General features: G+C 44.6%; 1 protein-coding gene across 1 annotated transcript in view; it reads right to left on the reverse strand.

Moving 5' to 3' along the window:
- The window catches only part of chkb (choline kinase beta), an 84,606-nt gene that overhangs the window by 65,691 nt on the left and 874 nt on the right, over positions 1-18,041 (reverse strand). The gene's annotated exons all lie outside the window — the stretch shown is intronic.

The following is an 18,041-nucleotide window of genomic DNA, read 5'->3' on the forward strand; positions in this document are numbered from 1 at the left end:
GCCGCTGACTCAGTAGTGTGTATAAGCTGGGAATGTTGGCTGCCTCGAGGACTTCTGTGTTGGAGATACGGTCCTGCCACCTGATGCCAAGTGTTCTCTTGAGGCAGCGAAGATGGAATGAATTGAGACGTCGCTCTTGGCTGACGTACGTTGTCCAGGCCTCGCTGCCATAGAGCAAGGTACTGAGGACACAGGCTTGAAACACTCGGACTTTTGTGTTCCGTGTCAGTGCGCCATTTTCCCACACTCTCTTGGCCAGTCTGGACATAGCAATGGAAGCCTTTCCCATGCGCTTGTTGATTTCTGCATCGAGAGACAGGTTACTGGTGATAGTTGAGCCTAGGTAGGTGAACTCTTGAACCACTTCCAGAGTGTGGTCGCCAATATTGATGGATGGAGCATTTCTGACGTCCTGCCCCATGATGTTCATTTTCTTGAGGCTGATGGTTAGGCCAAATTCATTGCAGGCAGCCGCAAACCTGTCGGTGAGACTCTGCAGGCACTCTTCAGCGTGAAATGTTAAAGCAGCATCGTCAAAGAGGAGTTTTCTGATGAAGACTTTCCGTACTTTGGATTTCGCTCTTAGACGGGCAAGGTTGAACGACCTGCCCCCTGATCTTGTGTGGAGGAAAATTCCTTCTTCAGAGGACTTGAACGCATGTGAAAGCAGCAGGGAGAAGAAAATCCCAAAAAGTGTGGGTGCGAGAACACAGCCCTGTTTCACGCCACTCAGGATAGGAAAGGGGTCTGATGAGGTGCTGCCATGTTGAATTGTGCCTTTCATATGGTCATGGAATGTGGTGATACTTAGTAGCTTTGGTGGGCATCCAACCTTTTCTAGTAGTCTGAAGAGACCACGTCTGCTGACGAGGTCAAAGGCTTTGGTGAGATCAATGAAAGCAATGTAGAGGGGCATCTCTCGGCATTTCTCCTGTATCTGACAAAGGGAGAACAGCATGTCAACGGTCGATCTCTGCACGAAAGCCACACTGTGCCTCAGGGTAGACGCGCTCGGCCAGCTTCTGGAGCCTGTTCAGAGCGACTCGAGCAAAGACTTTCCCCACTATGCTGAGTAGGGAGATTCCACGGTAGTTGTTGCAGTCACCGCGGTCACCTTTGTTTTTACAGAGGGTGATGATATTGGCATCGCGCATGTCCTGAGGTACTGCTCCCTCGTTCCAGCACAGGCATAGCAGTTCATGTAGTGCTGAGAGTATAGCAGGCTTGGCACTCTTGATTATTTCAGGGGTAATGCAAGGTTAGACTCAGACCAAAGAAGTTGCATCATTCCAAGCAGAAGGGCCACCCGCGCATCAACACGAGCAGAATTTCTCATCCACAGCTGTTACAAAAATTTCTAAATTGACTTGCAACAACCCTTCAAAACACTCCCACAGGGGATGCTGAGACCAAGTGGGCCCACATCAGAGACGCCATCTATGAGTCAGCTTTGACCACCTACGGCAAACCTGCGAAGAGAAATGCAGACTGGTTTCAATCTCATAATGAAGAGCTGGAACCTGCCATAGCCGCTAAGCGCACTGCACTGTTGAACTACAAGAAAGCCCCCAGTGATTTAACATCCGCAGCACTTAAAGTAGCCAGAAGCACTGCACAAAGAACAGCCAGGCGCTGCGCAAATGACTACTGGCAACACCTATGCAGTCATATTCAGCTGGCCTCAGACACCAGAAACATCAGAGGAATGTATGATGGCATTATGAGAGCTTTTGGGCCAACCATCAAGAAGACCGCCCCCCTCAAATCTAAATCAGGGGACATAATCACTGACCAATGCAAACAAATGGACCACTTGGTTGAGAGAATGTTGTCACTGAGACTGCCCTCAATGCAGCCCAGCCTCTACCAGTCATGGATGAGCTGGACATACAGCCAACAAAATCGGAACTCAGTGATGCCACTGATTCTCTAGCCAGTGGAAAAGCCCCCAAGAAGGATCCTTGTAGAAATAAGCTATTACATCTTTTTGAACACCACATGGCATGATTTCGAAATGTGTACTCATCAAGGTGACTCATCTCACATTATTGGACAGAATTGTTCATTAGCCTGCAGAAGCAAAGCTCACCCAAAATTACTTTGAAAAGTCCCAAAAATTCCCAAATAATGAAGACAGAATTTATATTTTTTCAAGTCAACATGAAGTAGTGAGCTTAAATATAAATGGATAGTTACATCGAATTCATGTAGCAGGCATCCCTTCTAATTAAAACACAATTTGACTTCTTCAATCAATGTAAAACATTTCTGATTTCTAAAATCCCTGCCCTACCTTTTTATTCCAAAACCAGATAACAACTGGGTGGACAGTTAAATCCCTCAGGTTGTTTATCACTAGGATCACACTGTGCACAATTTCAACCTGCTCTCCTGAGCAGACAGCAAGGACCCCTACTCAAAGCCAGAATTATTTTCCTCAAACTCCACATCTCCCATCCAACCTACCCCTCCTCCTCTTCTTCTTCCATGGATCCTGTGTTGAAACCAATCTCCAAATCTGACTCATTCCTTCCAAAACTACGGAACTCCCTGCCAAGTTCATTACTGCCCAGACTTGTCAACAGAAAACCTGCAGGTAAAATCATAGAGCAGTACAACACAGGAGGCAGCCATTCAGCCCATTGAATCTGTGCCAGTTCTTTCAAGAGCAATTCTGTCCAAAATATCAATTTCTTTCCTGGGATGGGAACAGGAGGAGGTCATTCAGCTCATTGAGACTCTTCCGCCATTCAATCAGATTTGATTTGCATCTCAACTCCATTGACACACATTGGCTCCACACCCCTGGATCCTCTTACCCAGCAGAAATCTATTCTGATAATTGCAATTCACTTTCTGCCAAGTTGCCAAGGTCTCAACCAGCATTACAACCAGACCTCATTGCCCAGAAAGAGGCACAGGTGGGGGCCTGCAACCAACTGGAGTGGCACAGTGTGCTCATTCTTAGCGAGCAAATAGGATCAAATCTTCAGTCATTCTCCAGCATTCGGCACAACTTGTTAGCAAAGAGCTTTCTCAGGATGAACCTTGGTAAAACCATTTCAGAACTGGTTTCCACTTGAACAGTGTGACAGAAAACCCACATGCCAAATGGAAAAATATTAATTTTTTCATTCGAAACTTTGCCTGAGATCGTTCACTGCACATTACAAATAACTTCTAAAAAGCACAAAACAGCTAAAAATGGCCACGCACAATGTGTATATGAGAAATCAAAGGCTGGCTGGCAGACAGAGGTAACTACCCAGGCTAGTCAGAACGATAGGGGTGCTCTGATTTAATCACCTAGAATGTTTTTTGTCAATATTGGTCAAAAGCCATCAACACCCATTGACTTTGAAAAAGCCAAACCTCACCCCTGCCCCCCCCAGCAACCCCCCCCCCCCCCCAACCATGCATGTCTGAAGAACTTTGAATTTCAAAAAAACCTGCCAGAAACTGGTTTTCAAACAGAGGTGGTCACATGACCTATCGGCCTGTGTAACTTTGAGTTTGTGAATTGTGCTGAAGAAAGACAGTAACTGAACTCCAAGGATAGAACATCACTCTCTCTCCAGCAAAGTCCCAGAAATTCTCGGCTGCAGCTAAACAAATCTACAGACACTCACAAGCAACAACCAAGAGGACGGATAAAGCCTCTCTTCAGCCTTCCGGAACCAGAGAAGCAAGCCCAAATTGTGCACGTGGCCCGGTGAGGACTTCAAGACTGCACTTTCACTCAAGGACACTGGGACTACACTTCTGTTTTTAAATTCCATTGTTATTCAGGACTCTACTCCAACCTCCCAACCCTGCCTTTTCCCCTCTGTTTCTATTTGTGTGCGCGTGTACACTCCTTTCGTATGAATGGGAGTGTGCATGAGTCGCATATTTCAGTCATTTTAACCAGTTTAGAGTGATTAGGTTAATAAATTTGCATCTTTCCTATTTAAACTCAAGAAAACCTGTCCGATTGGTTCATTTGTAATTACATTCAAGCAACAGTGAGCAAGTGCTCACTGAGGTGGTAAACAAAATCATTGCGTTAACAATAAACCCTGTTGCGGTCAAACTAGAGAAGGGCAAAAGAGGAGCCAGAGACCCCTTCCTCACCTGGTCATAACAAAAGGCTTGCAACTCAAGAGAATGGGATCTTCAACTTTCAATCTAATGCTCCCTCTTACCCTCTCCCCCTCAGAATAATCAAGTCGTGGGGCAGGCAGTGGCATAGTGGTATCACTGGACTAGTAACCCAGAGACCCAGGGTATTTCTGAGGACATGGATTCGATTCCCACCACAGCAGAAGGTTGAATTTGAATTTAATTAATAAATCTGGAATTAAAAGCTAGTCTGATGATGGCCATGAACCCATTGTCAATTGTTGTAAAAACCCATCTGGTTCACTAATGTCCTTTAGGGAAGGAAATCTGCTGTCCTTACCTGGTCTGGCCGACATGTGACTCCAGACCCACAGCAATGTGGTTGACTCTCACATGCCCTCTGAAATGGCCTAGCAAGCCACTCAGTTGTACGAAACCGCTACAAAGTCAATACCTACCCCACATGGACTGCAACGGTTCAAAAAGGCAGCTCACCACCACCTTCCCAAGGGCAATTAGGGATGGGCAATAAATGCTGGCCTGGCCAGTGACGCAGACATCCCATGAACGAGTAAAAAAGTCTAGAGAGATAACAAAAACTTGAACAGTGGGGTTTTGGTAGGACCAGAGGTGGACAATGAGCAGTATGCGCGGCTTAAGCTCAGCTCAGGTCCTATCTGAACTCAATTTAAGGCCATTAGTGTTGAAATTGGAATCCTGTCAATGAAACATTAAGCTGAGCTTCCATCTGTCTGTTCCAATGCAGGTTATATAGGCATGTCCAGATAAGAGTGCCCTTTCAGCCTATCCCTCATTCTGCCACTGAAACTCAAAACCCCATCACAGCCTCTATTTGTCCTTTGGAATGATTCCAGAGATGTCGCCCCTGCTTCCCTACACAGCCCATTTCAGGTATCAATCCCTGTGTGAACTAGTGCTTCCTGACAGCAGCCCTGAACATTCTGTTTGAACAGTTTGTAACTGAATCCCTTAGCCCTACTGATGGTTTAACTTGAAATAGAACCCCAGAGTTAATCTTTTCGTACTAAAATTTAGAAAAAAAATAGTTTGCATTTATTCAGAGCCTTTCACGACCTCAAGACATCCCAAAGAATTTTACGTAAAATTAAGTACCTCTGAAGTGCATTCACTATTTGCAAGATCACTCAAACAGTAAGAGATGACCAAATAATCTGTTTAAATGTAGTTACATAGGTTGTGGGACAACTACTGGTTGGGGTGGGGGGGGGGGGGGGGGGGGGGGGAAAGGGATTAGTTTCATGGGGTCTTTTACATCCATCCAAGAGTACAGACGGAGCCTCAGATTAATATCTCATCTGAAAGACGGCACCTCCAACTCTGCAGCACTTTCAAGACTTAGTGCTCAAATCTCCGTGGTGAGGCTTGAACCCATGATTTACTGACTCAAAGAGAACTACCACCAAATCAAGACCAACAGCATCTGGTACACTCTGTGGCCTCATTTCAAGGCTGTGGAGCCATAGCTTGCAAAACTTTCCTTATAACTCAAGTGTTCCAATGTTAGTGGAGTAACTCATGAAATTTATTCCACCACTTCCAAAGCAGAGTGATCAGCGTTGAATGCAGTTAAGTTGCATCCTGACCAAAGCCCTACACATGCTGTTTTTATCACATTAAATAGATTCCCCATTTTTATTCAAATATTCAAACCTTTCCACATATTGGCATGGAATTTCATCAGTTACTGTTGCACTCATACCCTCTGCAGTTACTTTGACATCTCAATTCAGTAGCATCTGCAAATCTAGCCAACCTCCACTGTACAATGGAAACTGTATTGTCACGCTGGAACAACTAAAACCATGTGGATTTTCCTCTGAACCCATCTGATTTCTGCAATTCAAAGTACAATCAAAAGACAAATGAACTCAAATCTTCCAAATGTTAAAATGAAATGCTAAACTCCTTTGGTTAAGGAAAACAAATACCATAGGCAAGTCAATTCAAGAACTTAACTAGTGCAGAAAAACACATGCAAGATAGCAGTAGATTCAATTGTTTGTTCATTTCTGGCCAGTAAAACAAACTACACTACTCCTTTCCCCTCAAACCGCTCACCCCAACTTTGAAGACTAGCAACATCAATCTTCCGGTGGGGTGGGGAATAAAAGAGAAACGGGCTTCTAGCTGTCAAATGGCTAACAAGTACAGAGCAATTAACATTAGACCAAAAGCAGGAGATATTCAGTCTCAAGCCACACACTTGAGAGCCCAGTCATGTAAGAGCTTTAATACTGTTAGTTTTTGAAAACCAGACCACTGAAAGCACAGGGGTCCCAGTCAAGGAATGTTAAGCAACTTTTCTTTTCAGAATTCACTCTTCAGAGTCTACCCATGACACATGCAGATGTTTTCCCTTATTGAAGGGCAAGAAAAAGCAAAATAGCTATGGAGGGCAGGAGTACCCAATCATTCTTACTAGTAATGAAAGTACTTCAGCAAAACCACTGGTCCCATAATTTTCACAAAAGGCCTTCCCTAGGAGGTGGCAGTTGGGTTCAGACAATAGCATGCTCATAGCTAGTTCCTATGGTTGTGGGTTTGAATCTCATACCAGGACTTGAGAAGATAATCTCAGGCTGACTGTTGAGTGAATAAAGGTCTATATCAGAGATGTTGTGTTACATGGTGAGGGGTGGTGCTAAATGCTGAAATCTCATTCTCCCATTTGGTGGGTGTCAAGTTATAAATTGGAAAACAGAACTGGTATGTGGAATGGAGATCAAACAAACTGAACCGCTCTTCATTGTGATCTCCCACCTTCTTGGTGGACTTGTTCTCACCATGCAGTTCAGATCTCATGTTGGAAATCTCAGTCAGAGTGAGACTTTGCTCAATGCTGGACAGTGTGTAGGTTTGTCTCAACATCAGTGCCTATAATAAGGTCTATTGAATTCAACAAGCACTCATTCCCAATTCTATGCTGCACATTTATCTGGAGTTAACCCACCATTCAGCACACCTCCCATTCAAATGGAAAATGCTCCAATGACATAAAATGGAGGTACAGCTCATTATGTGACCTGCAAAGATCCTTTCAGACACTCAGCCATCAATATCCTTTTTCCTAGTGAGCCAGTTCAGCATCCAATGTCCAATGTCTGGTAATCATACTGTTGGATGCATTCTCTACTTGTGAAGGAGTGATTTAAAGATCATGAGAAATAGGAGCAGGAGTAGGCTATTTGGCCCCTCAAGCTTGCTCCACCATTCAATAAGATCATGGCTTCAACTCCACTTTCCTGCCGGTCCCCCAAAACCCTGGACTCCCTTGGAGATGAAAAATCTGTCCAACTCGGCCTTGAATATATTCAACGAACCAGCCTTCACTGCCGGGTACATGCCAGTGTTGTAGCTGTACTGGAATAGCTCAGCTAGTTCTAGAGCACAAGTCTTCAGTACGGTTGCCGGAATGTTGTTAGGGCCCATAGCCTTTGCAGGATCCACTGCCTTCAGCAGTTTCTTGACATCACGTGGAGTGAATCAAATTGTCTGGCATCTGTGATGCTGGGGACCTCAGGAGGAGGCAGAAATGCATCATCCACTCGACACTACTGGCTGAATATGGATGCAAATGCTTCAGCCTCGTCTTTTGCACCGACGTGCTGGGCTCCCCCATCACTGAGGACGGGGATGTTTGTGGAGCCTCCTCCTCCTGTCAGTTGTTTAATTGTCCACCACCATTGACGACTGGATGTGACAGCACTGCAGAGTTTACAACTGATCCGATGGTTGTGGGATCGCTTAGCCCTGTCTATTGTGTGCTGCTTCCGTTGTCTGGCATGGAAGTAGTAGCGTTGTAGCCTCACCAGGTTGATACCTTATTTTTAGGTATGCCTGGTGCTGCTCCTGGCATGCCCTCCTGCACTCTTCATTGAACCAGGGTTGATCCCCCAGCTTGATGGTAATGGTGGAATGGGGGATATGTCTGGTCAGAAGGTTACAGATCATAGTTGAATACAATTCTGCTGCTGCTTCTAATGGCCCACAGGCCCTTTTGGATGCCCAGTTGAGCTGCTAGATCTGTTCGAAATCTATCCCATTTAGCACTGTGGTAGTGCCACACAACATGATGGAGAGTACCCTCAGTGTGAAGACAGGACTTCATCTCCACAAGGACTGTGTGGCAGTCACTCCTACCAATACTATCATGGACAGATGCATCTGTGACAGGTAGATTGGTGAGGATGAGGTCAATTAGATTTTTTTCCTCTTGTTGGCTCCATCGCCACCTGCTGTAGGCCCAGTCTAGCAGCTATGTCCTTTAGGACTCAGCCAGTTCGGTCAGTAGTGGTGCTGCCAAGCCACACTTGGTGATGGATATTGAAGTCCCCTACCCAGAGTACATTTCGTGCCCTTGCTACCCTCACTGCTTCTTCCAACATAGAGAAGCACTGATTCATTCTCCAATAGGGACGGTAGGTGGTAATCAGCAGGAGGTTTCCTTGATGTTTGACCTGATTCAATGAGACTTCATGGGGTTTGGAGTCAATGTTGAGGACTCACAGGGCAACTCCTTCCCGACTATATACCACTGTGCCACCACCTCTAATGGAACAGGATATACCCAGGGATGGCGATGTTTGGGACATGGTCTGCAAGATATGATTCCGTGAGTATGACTATGGCACACTGTTACTTGACAAGTCTGTGGGACAGCTCTCCCAATTTTGGCACAAACACCTAGATATTAATTAGGAGGATTTTGCAGGGTTTACAGGGCTGGGTTTGCCGTTGTTGTTTCCGATGTCTCAGTCGATGCCGAGCGGTCCACCCAGTTTCATTTCTTTTCTTACACTCTGTAGTGGTTTGATACAACTATAATGGCTTGCTGGGCCATTTCAGAAGGCATTTAAGGGTCAATGACATTGCTGTGGGTCTGGAGTCACATGTAGGCCAAATCAGGTAAGGACAGCAGATTTCCTTCCCTAAAAAGAAATTAGTGAACCAGATGCATTTCTACAACAATTGTCAATGGTTTCATGATCGCCACTAGACTAGCTTTTTTATTTCCAGATATATTAATTGAATTAATTAAATGAATTCAAATTCCACCATCTGCCATGGTAGGGTTTGAACCCATGTCCCCAGTGCATTAGTCTGGGGCTCTGGGTCACATCTAGTGTCAGTACCACCACCTCCCCCTGTATGTTTCCATATATATACAAAATTAGGAGCAGATATAGGCCATTTGGCCCTTCAAGCCTGCTCCGCCATTCAATAAGATCATGGCTGATCGGCGTGTTTCCAATTCCACACTCCCAACTACCCCAATAACCTTTGATCACCTCTCATTCTTCTAAACTGCAATAAGTATCGGCCCAATCTGCTCAACCTTTCCTCACAAGGCAACATTTTCATCCCAGGAAACCTTTTCTGAACTGCTTCCGGTGCAAGCACATGCGTCCAGAAGCAAGGAGACCAAAACTGTGCACAGTACCCTGGGTGCGGTCTCACCAATGCCCTGTACAGTTGTAGCAAGACTTCCCTCCTTTCATACTCCATCCCCATTGCAATAAAAGCCAACATTCCATTTGTCTTCCTAATTATGTGCTGTGCCTGCATGCAAAGTTCTCGAGGCGGCCAACATCCCAAGCACATACATCCTACTGAGCCAACGGCACTTGAGATGGCTTGGCCATGTGAGCCGCATGAAAGATGGCAGGATCCCCAAGGACACATTGTACAGCGAGCTCGTCACTGGTATCAGGCCGATTGGCCGTCTATGTCTCCGTTTTAAAGACGTCCGCAAATGCGACATAAAGTCCTGTGACATCGATCACAAGTCGTGGGAGTCAATTGCCAGTGATCGCCAGAGCTGGCTGGCAGTCATAAAGACGGGGCTAAAGTGTGGCACGTCAAAGAGACTTAGCAGTTGGCAGGAAAAAAAAAGACGAAAGACAGAAGCGCAAGGGGAGAGCCAACTGTGTAACAGCCCCGACAACCAATTTTATCTGCAGCACCTGTGGAAGAGATTGTCACTCTAGAATTGGCCTTTATAGCCACTCCAGGCGCTGCTTCACAAACCACGGACCACCTCCAGGTACTTACCCATTGTCTCACGAGACAAGGAGGCCAAAGAGGAGAAGAGACTTGCATGCTAACTTTTTGCGATTCATGTACAAGGACACCCACGTCCCTCTGTACTGCAGTATTTTTCAGTTTCTCTCCACGTAAATAATATTCTGCTTTTCTATTCTTGCCGCCAAAATGGACAACCTCACACTTTCCCATATTATACCCCATCTGCCAAATTTTTGCCCACTCACTTAACCTATCTATATCTCTTTGCAGACTGTGTCCTTGTGACAACTTGCTTTTCTACCTATCTCTATCAGCAAATGTGGCTGCAATGCACTTGATCCTTTCATCCAAGTCATTAAGATAGATCGTAAATAGTTGAGGGCCCAGCAGGGATCCCTATGGAACTCCACTAATTACAGTTTGCCAACCAGAAAATGCCCCATTTATCCTGACTGTTTCCGGTTAGTTAGCCGATCCCTCATCCACGTAATATATTACCCTCAACACCATAAGCTCTTATCTTGTGCAGTAACCATTTATGTGGCACCTTATCGAATGCCTTTTGGAAATCCAAATACATGACATACGTTCCCCTTTATCCACCCTGCTTGTTACATCCTCAAAGAACTCTAATAAATGTGTCAAACAAGATTTCCCTTTCATAATAAAACCACGTTGACTCTGCCGGATTGTATGATTTTCTAAATGCCCTGTTACTAGTTCCTTAATAATGGATTGTAGCATTTTTCCCCAATGACAGATGTTAGCCTAGCTGGCCTATAGTTTCCTGCTTTGTCCCCCTCCCTTCTTAAAACATTTTGGTCACCTGACCCAAGATCTTTCTTACTGGCTTTGTGTCAAATTTTGTCTGACAACTTCTGCGAAGCACCTTGGCAAGTTTTACAATGTTTAAGATGCCATATATATGAGAGTTGCTGTTAATTCATGGTTCCATTACTACAAGATGACACAAAGCTCCAGCTCTTCAAAAATGTTTATTCTACTCAGTCCAAGGACTGAATATTAAAACACAAATTGACCTATTAGAAAACTACCAAAACTAGCTACAGCAAAGCAGAGCTATTCAAATGCTGGTCTGAGGAGGCAGTGACTGCATTCAAGAACATGAAATTTCATCATTCCCAATGCAGTTTCTGGCTGGACCAATACCAACTATCGCTGACACTTAACCAAAACAGTGCTGTTTGAGAAAAGTGGGAAATCTGAAAACAAGCAGAAAGTAAGCAGTTTCTTTCTTCAAAAAGTAGACATTTGTTCTTTATGGCGGCTTGTTTCCTATTTTATTGCTTTGTTGTCTCTAGGTTGTTTCAACATCTAAGTAGTTTAAAAGGTCAGATCAGAGGGCAATAAAAATCAAGCACATAAGTGTGGGATTGGAGTCAAATGTAGGCCAGACTCAATTCCCTGGCAGACATTAGCTTCCAAAGATAATCCAACAGCTTCCACAGACATTTGTTCTGGTGTCAGTTCACAAAGTGGAAGATTTTTTGAAATCAATCTCACCTCATCACAATCTAATAGAAAAAAAAGAGCCGACAGGTGACCTTCTAGAGGGCTTTAAAAAGAAGTTTGAAAGGGTAGACAGAGAAGAATTTTCTGCTTGTTGAGGTTTCAAAAACTAGGGGCCGTAAATACAAGATTGTCACCAATAAATCCAATAGGAAATTCAAGATTACCTTCCCTACCCAGAGTGATGAACGTGTGGAATGTTCTCCCACATGGAATAGTTGAGGCAAATAAATGCATTTATGGGGAAGCCAGATAAACACAAGAAAGGTATGCTGATTGGGAGAGATAAAGATGGTGCAAAGAGGCTCTTGGGGAGCCTAAATGCCAGCATAGAGCAGCTGGACCCAATGGTCCATTTCTGTGCTGTACACTCAATGTAACATGTCAGTGAATTCTGAACTCTCGACCTTTAGGCTGCTAGCCCAGGATCATAGCCGCCTCACCAATGTTCCCCCTAAGCTGCACAGCCATACACCAACCTGAATTGGGCCATGCACAAGCCATCTGCTTTAAGACTGTGTGCATGGCCACACAAAAAAAAACTTAAAGGGCCTGCGCACTACAAAAAAAAGTCAGAGGGTACACTGCAGATGACACCAAAATTGGTGGTACAGTGGACAGAGAAGAAGGTTGTCTAAGGTTACAACAGGATATCGATCAACTGGGAAAGTGGGCAAGGGATTGGCAAATGGAATTTAACGCCGACGTGCGAAGTGATGCATTTTGGGAAGTTAAACCAGGGAAGGACATATACAGTGAATGGCACGGCCCTGGGGAGTGTTGTTGAGCAGAGAGACCTTGGGGTGCAAGTACATAGTTCCCTGAAAGTGGCAACACAGGTAGACAGGGTGGTGAAAAAGGCGTATGGCATGTTTGCCTTCATTGGCCGAGGCATTGAGTACAAGAGTTGGGACGCCATGCTACAGTTGTACATGACGTTGGTTAGGCCGCATTTGGAGTACTGTGTGCAGTTCTGGTTGCCACACTACAGGAAAGATGTGATTAAGCAAGAGAGGGTGCAGAAAAGGATGTTGCCTGGTTTGGAGGGCTTGAGTTATAAAAAGAGAGATTGGATAGGCTGGGGCTGTTTTCCCTGGAGCGAAGGAGGCCGAGAGGGGACATGATAGAGGTAAATAAAATTATGAGAGGCACAGATAGGGTAGATAGCCAGAGTCGGTTTTCCATGGTAGGGGTGACTAAAACTAGAGGGCATAGATTTAAGGTGAGACAGAGGAGGTTTAAAGGCGATCAAAGGGGTAAATTTTTCACACAAACAATAGTGGGTATCTGGAATGAGCTGCCAGAGATGGTGGTGGAGGCAGGAACAGTAGTAACGTTTAAGAGGCATCTGGACAGGTACTTGAATGAGCAAGGCATAGAGGGATATGGAATTAATGCAGGCAGGTGGGATTAGTATAGATAGGCATTATGGTCGGCATGAATGCGGTGGACCGAAGGGGCTGTTTCTCTGCTATACGACTCTATTGTGTCACACTGCTGCCCAAAATCCACCCCTCCTTTTCTGAAGGCTTGAATACATTGTTCTGATTTAGCTGTACATGCATCAGTGATATTACCTGCAACAAAAAATATTGTGGACAAATATCAGCCTTTGGAGAAAATAAGCCATTTATACAAGTTCTGGAACTGAACTAGTTAAAAGCACACTAGACAGAAATTTTCACCGCACACCCAGCTGCGACCGCTCAACTGTTTGACAATATGAGTTCTTTTTGCCCTCAGTCTGGTTCAGTAAATATACCGAGTCGGATGTGTAGGTAAAATCAATTACTTTATTTGCGCAGTAGCCGGCGGACTTACTCTGATACAGCAGCACTGACTCCACCGGAGTCTGTCGGGTCCACCAGAGTAAGTGATCGTTCGTGATACAGATACTACTGTTTATACATTAAGATTCATGCTACACCTCCTTGTTTAACCAATCAGTGCGGTACAATTCAACTTCAACCACGTGATAACGTGCAGTACATCTGTTATTGAGGTTAACAATACACTCCATTCTCAATACATACTTGTTACTAATATAATATTGTTTTGCACAAGCAAGATAAAAGAAAGCAGACAAGCAAGATAAATTAGCAAAAGCAGAGAAGTCAGCAACGAACATTCTGGTCTCACTCCCCACATTTATCATGAGTTCTGTCTCTACCTTGTGACGGTTGATCCTGTTATCTTTATCAAGCTTGCATTCCTGAGTGCTTCGTGCAGTCTGCAGTTACACCAAGCAGCTGTCGTATACACTGATAAGAGAGGGGCCCTGCTTTGTCAGGCGGATCGTCGGTGCTAAGCAGTACCAGGCTCAAGACTGCCAGCTAACTAACTTGTCCCACAATGCCTTGGGTAAATACTCCATTTTGTAACAATATGTGACTATACTTTCAACTTGTATATTAGTTATAAGCTGTGTCCTGTTGTCACTGTTTCTACAGAGTTACACAATCATGCCATAAAGGAACAGATGTCCTTATAACTACTGGCGTCAGCTAGTCTATACAACTTCACATCATCAGCATTTACTTTTAACTATTTCATTGCAGTTTCTGCAAACTTAAATCATACTATCAAAGCTCAGCAAAGCTACTATTCCTAACTTGGCTACATTTCCCATCTAGCATAGTGCCATGCCGTTCTGCTCACTTCCACATGTTAGGCCACCAGTTTGTGGTGTGTTACGACAGAGGCAGGGGGATTGCACTGTCTTTTCTAATTCCACTTCTCCACAGATCACAACATTTTTTTTTTAATGTTTCCCTAGTTACCGATGTAGTCAATATACTCTACTCTTTATTCTTAAATAAACGACACCAACCAGGTTTCTTATACAATAAAATGATCAGATTATAAAACAAGACTTATCCAGTAATGAAGTCATGTATTAACACACAGACCGAAATAGGAAAGTTCCCTTTTTACCTTAGCCCCCACACAGACAGATTAATCTAAAAATAAAGAAATTTTCTCTTTAGAGCTCTGTTGCAAAAGACAAAAAGAATACTTTTGCCAAATACTTGCTAATTTTTGAAGAAAAAAAAGATATGGAAAAATGTCAGTTATCCCTTTTTGGTTTGGTTTCGCATATACAGCTATCACTTGGGATCATTCTGGAAGTTCTTTTCACGCGATGTTGAAGATCAGTTTATCAGGCTTTTCAGGAGGAATGCAGCATCAGTTTCTCAATTTCTTACACTTGATTCTCAAGAAGTTCTTAAAGAGATGGAAGAGGGTACTGATGGTGACTGCTCTCTTGGCTGGTTTTCTCCAACTTGCTTTGGACAGTGTGTTGGGTTGTGAACTGTTTCGAAGGGAGACCAAATATTTCAAGAGTCAAGCCTCCTAACCCCTACAAATCCTGACCTGTCATTCCTCTGTAAACAACTCCCCCAAATCAAAAAGCCCCTGCTAGGTATTTATCTGAAGACAGGTGACTTCCAGTAAATGTCATTTTCAAACCAGACCTCAGTGTCCTTTCAATGACACCAGTGAAAAAAAAGTCCATGGAATCCTTTTCAATTTTCCCAAATAAAACAATGTCCATAATTCAAAATACACGACTCTCAAAAAAAAAGTATAGAAGCACCGTCATAACAGGAGATAGTTGGAGTGGCCTGGGAAGACTCCCAGTCTCTGGTGAGGGGGGCACAGAAGAATTACAGTCAGTATTTGGGGGAAAAGAACGAACAAGCAAGACATTGGAATTCAGTGAGTAGCTTGTCAAATGGTATGGACAGGAACAAACTGGCTTTGGCAAGAAATGTAGAATTTTCTCATCTAAAAAGAAGTTAATGCAAAAAGGTTGGCTCACTTGCAAGATACAGGGCTACGCTGTTAGTGTAGTTGCAGTTTGTCCATTCCTTGTGTTCTTCCCTTGGACAGCTCCTAGCTCAAGTCTCACATCAAATTCTTAAGCCACTTAATAGGGAAGAGTTATGAGCTGGTTTCCCCTTGCCATCCCAGTAGTTTTTTTTTAAATCTTCGGAACAGCTTCTCTTAGATGGGCTTCAACCAAGGCTAGAGTCCCACGCAACTTTTACAATAAAGGATGGAAATCAGTACCAGTCAGGGACAAGTACCCCCACATCAGCCCAGTATTTCAAGATCAGATTCCAGTCTCACTCAACGGGGCTGTAATCGCAGTAAGCAAGAGGGAGGAAATAGAGGGAGGGAAATGGATAACAATAAGTTTTGAGTACAGGAGTAAAGTTGTCTTGCTGCAATTGTATAGAGTCTTGGTGAGACCACACCTGGAGTATTCTGTAAAGTTTTGGTCTCCAACCAAAGGAAGGATATACTTGCCATAGAGGGAGTGCAACGAAGGCTCACCAGACTAATTCCTGGGATGGCAGGATTGTCCTATGAGGAGACTGGGCCTGTATTCTCTAGCGTTTAGATGGGAGATCTCATTGAAACATAAAAAATTCTTACAGGGCTCAACAGGATAGATGCAGGAAGGATATTTCACCTGGCCAGAGGGGGGGAAAATGAAGAGTCTAGAAGCAGGGGCACAGTGTCAGAATATGAGGTAGGCCATTTAGGACCAAGATGAGGAGGAATTTCTTCATTCAGAGGGTAGTGAATCTTCGGAATTCTCCACCCCAGAGGGCAGTGGTGGCTCAGTCATTGTATGTTCAAGACAGAGATCAATAAATTTCTAGATATTAAACGCATCAAGGGATATGGGGATAGTGCAGGAAAATGGCATTGAGGTAGAAGATCAGCCATGATCTAGTTGAATGGCAGAGCAGACTTGAGGGCCAAATGGCCTACTCCCACTCCTATCTGCTATGTTCCTAAGCCAAGCAGAATTTAAGCACACTGTTGCTGTCTGAACAGCTGAGTATTTCAAGCATTTTCTGGTTTCAGATTCTCAACAGCTGCAGTATTCTGCTTTTTAAAAGAAAAGCTGCCAGATTTATTGAACAGATTTTCACACCTTGCCATGGTGACATTGGCCTACTCCAGGATCTTAACTACACTAAACACTACTTAAGAGATTAGGCATTTCAGTTCCTAATAGATTAAACTGTCTTTAGCTCAGCACTAATTAAAAATATTCAGAACCAACAAAGGACGTCTGGTATATCAAAAGACATAATGCAAACATTGGAACATTGTAGAGGGAGTTTTACTCTGTATCTAACCCAAACTGTACATAACCTGGGAGCGTTTGATGGGACAGTGTAGCGGGAACTGTACTCTGTAGCCAGTCGGCTGTGGGACTATTTCATGGAACAATGGATGTCTGATATTTAAAGTACTCCATCCTATGGCATTGACAGGTGGTCAACACCATTCTGAACGGATTTCTTTCCTTGTCCTTCCTGGCTGTTTTCATCATGCCTACTTTGTAAGGCCTGTGTCCTCAGTACCCTGCTCTACGACAGCGAGGCCTGGACAACGTATGTCAACCAAGAGCGACGTCTCAATTCATTCCATCTTCGCTGCCTCCGGAGAATCCTTGGCATCAGGTGGCAGGACCATATCTCCAACACAGAAGTCCTTGAAGCGGCCAACATCCCCAGCATATACACCCTACTGAGCCAGCGGCGCTTGAGATGGCTTGGCCATGTGAGCCGCATGAAAGGGGGCGGCACAGTGACACAGCGGCTTGCACTGCAGCCTCACAGCTCCAGCGACCCGGGTTCAGTTCTGGGTACTGCCTGTGCAAAGTCTGCAAGTTCTCCCTGTGACCGTGTGGGTTTCTGCCGGGTGCTCCGGTTTCCTCCCACAGCCAAAGACTTGCAGGTTGTTAGGTAAATTGGCCATTGTAAATTGCCCCTAGTGTAGGTAGGTGGTAGGAGAATGATGGGGATGTGATAGGGAATATGGGATTAATATAGGATTAGTATAAATGGGTGGTTGTTGGTCAGCATCGACTCGAAGGGCCTGTTTCAGTGCTGTATCTCTCTATGACTCTAAGATGGCAACATCTCCAAGGACACATTGTACAACGAGCTCGTCACTGGTATCAGACCCACCAGCCGGCCATGTCGCTGCTTTAAAGAAGTCAGCAAATGCGACATGAAGTCCTGTGACATTGATCACAAGTCGTGGGAGTCAGTTGCCAGTGATCGCCAGAGCTGGCGGACAGCCATAAAGGCGGGGCTAAAGTGTGGCGAGTCGAAGAGACTTAGCAGTTGGCAGGAAAAAACACAGAAGCGCAAGGGGAGAGCCAACTGTGTAACAGCCCCGACAACCAATTTTATCTGCAGCACCTGTGGAAAAGTCTGTCACTCTAGAATTGGCCTTTATAGCCACTCCAAGCGCTGCATCACAAACCACTGACCACCTCCAGGCACTTACCCATTGTCGCTCGAGACATGGAG

The sequence above is a fragment of the Heterodontus francisci genome, chromosome 27 (assembly GCF_036365525.1).
Source record: "Heterodontus francisci isolate sHetFra1 chromosome 27, sHetFra1.hap1, whole genome shotgun sequence".
NCBI classification, from domain to species: Eukaryota; Metazoa; Chordata; class Chondrichthyes; order Heterodontiformes; family Heterodontidae; genus Heterodontus; species Heterodontus francisci.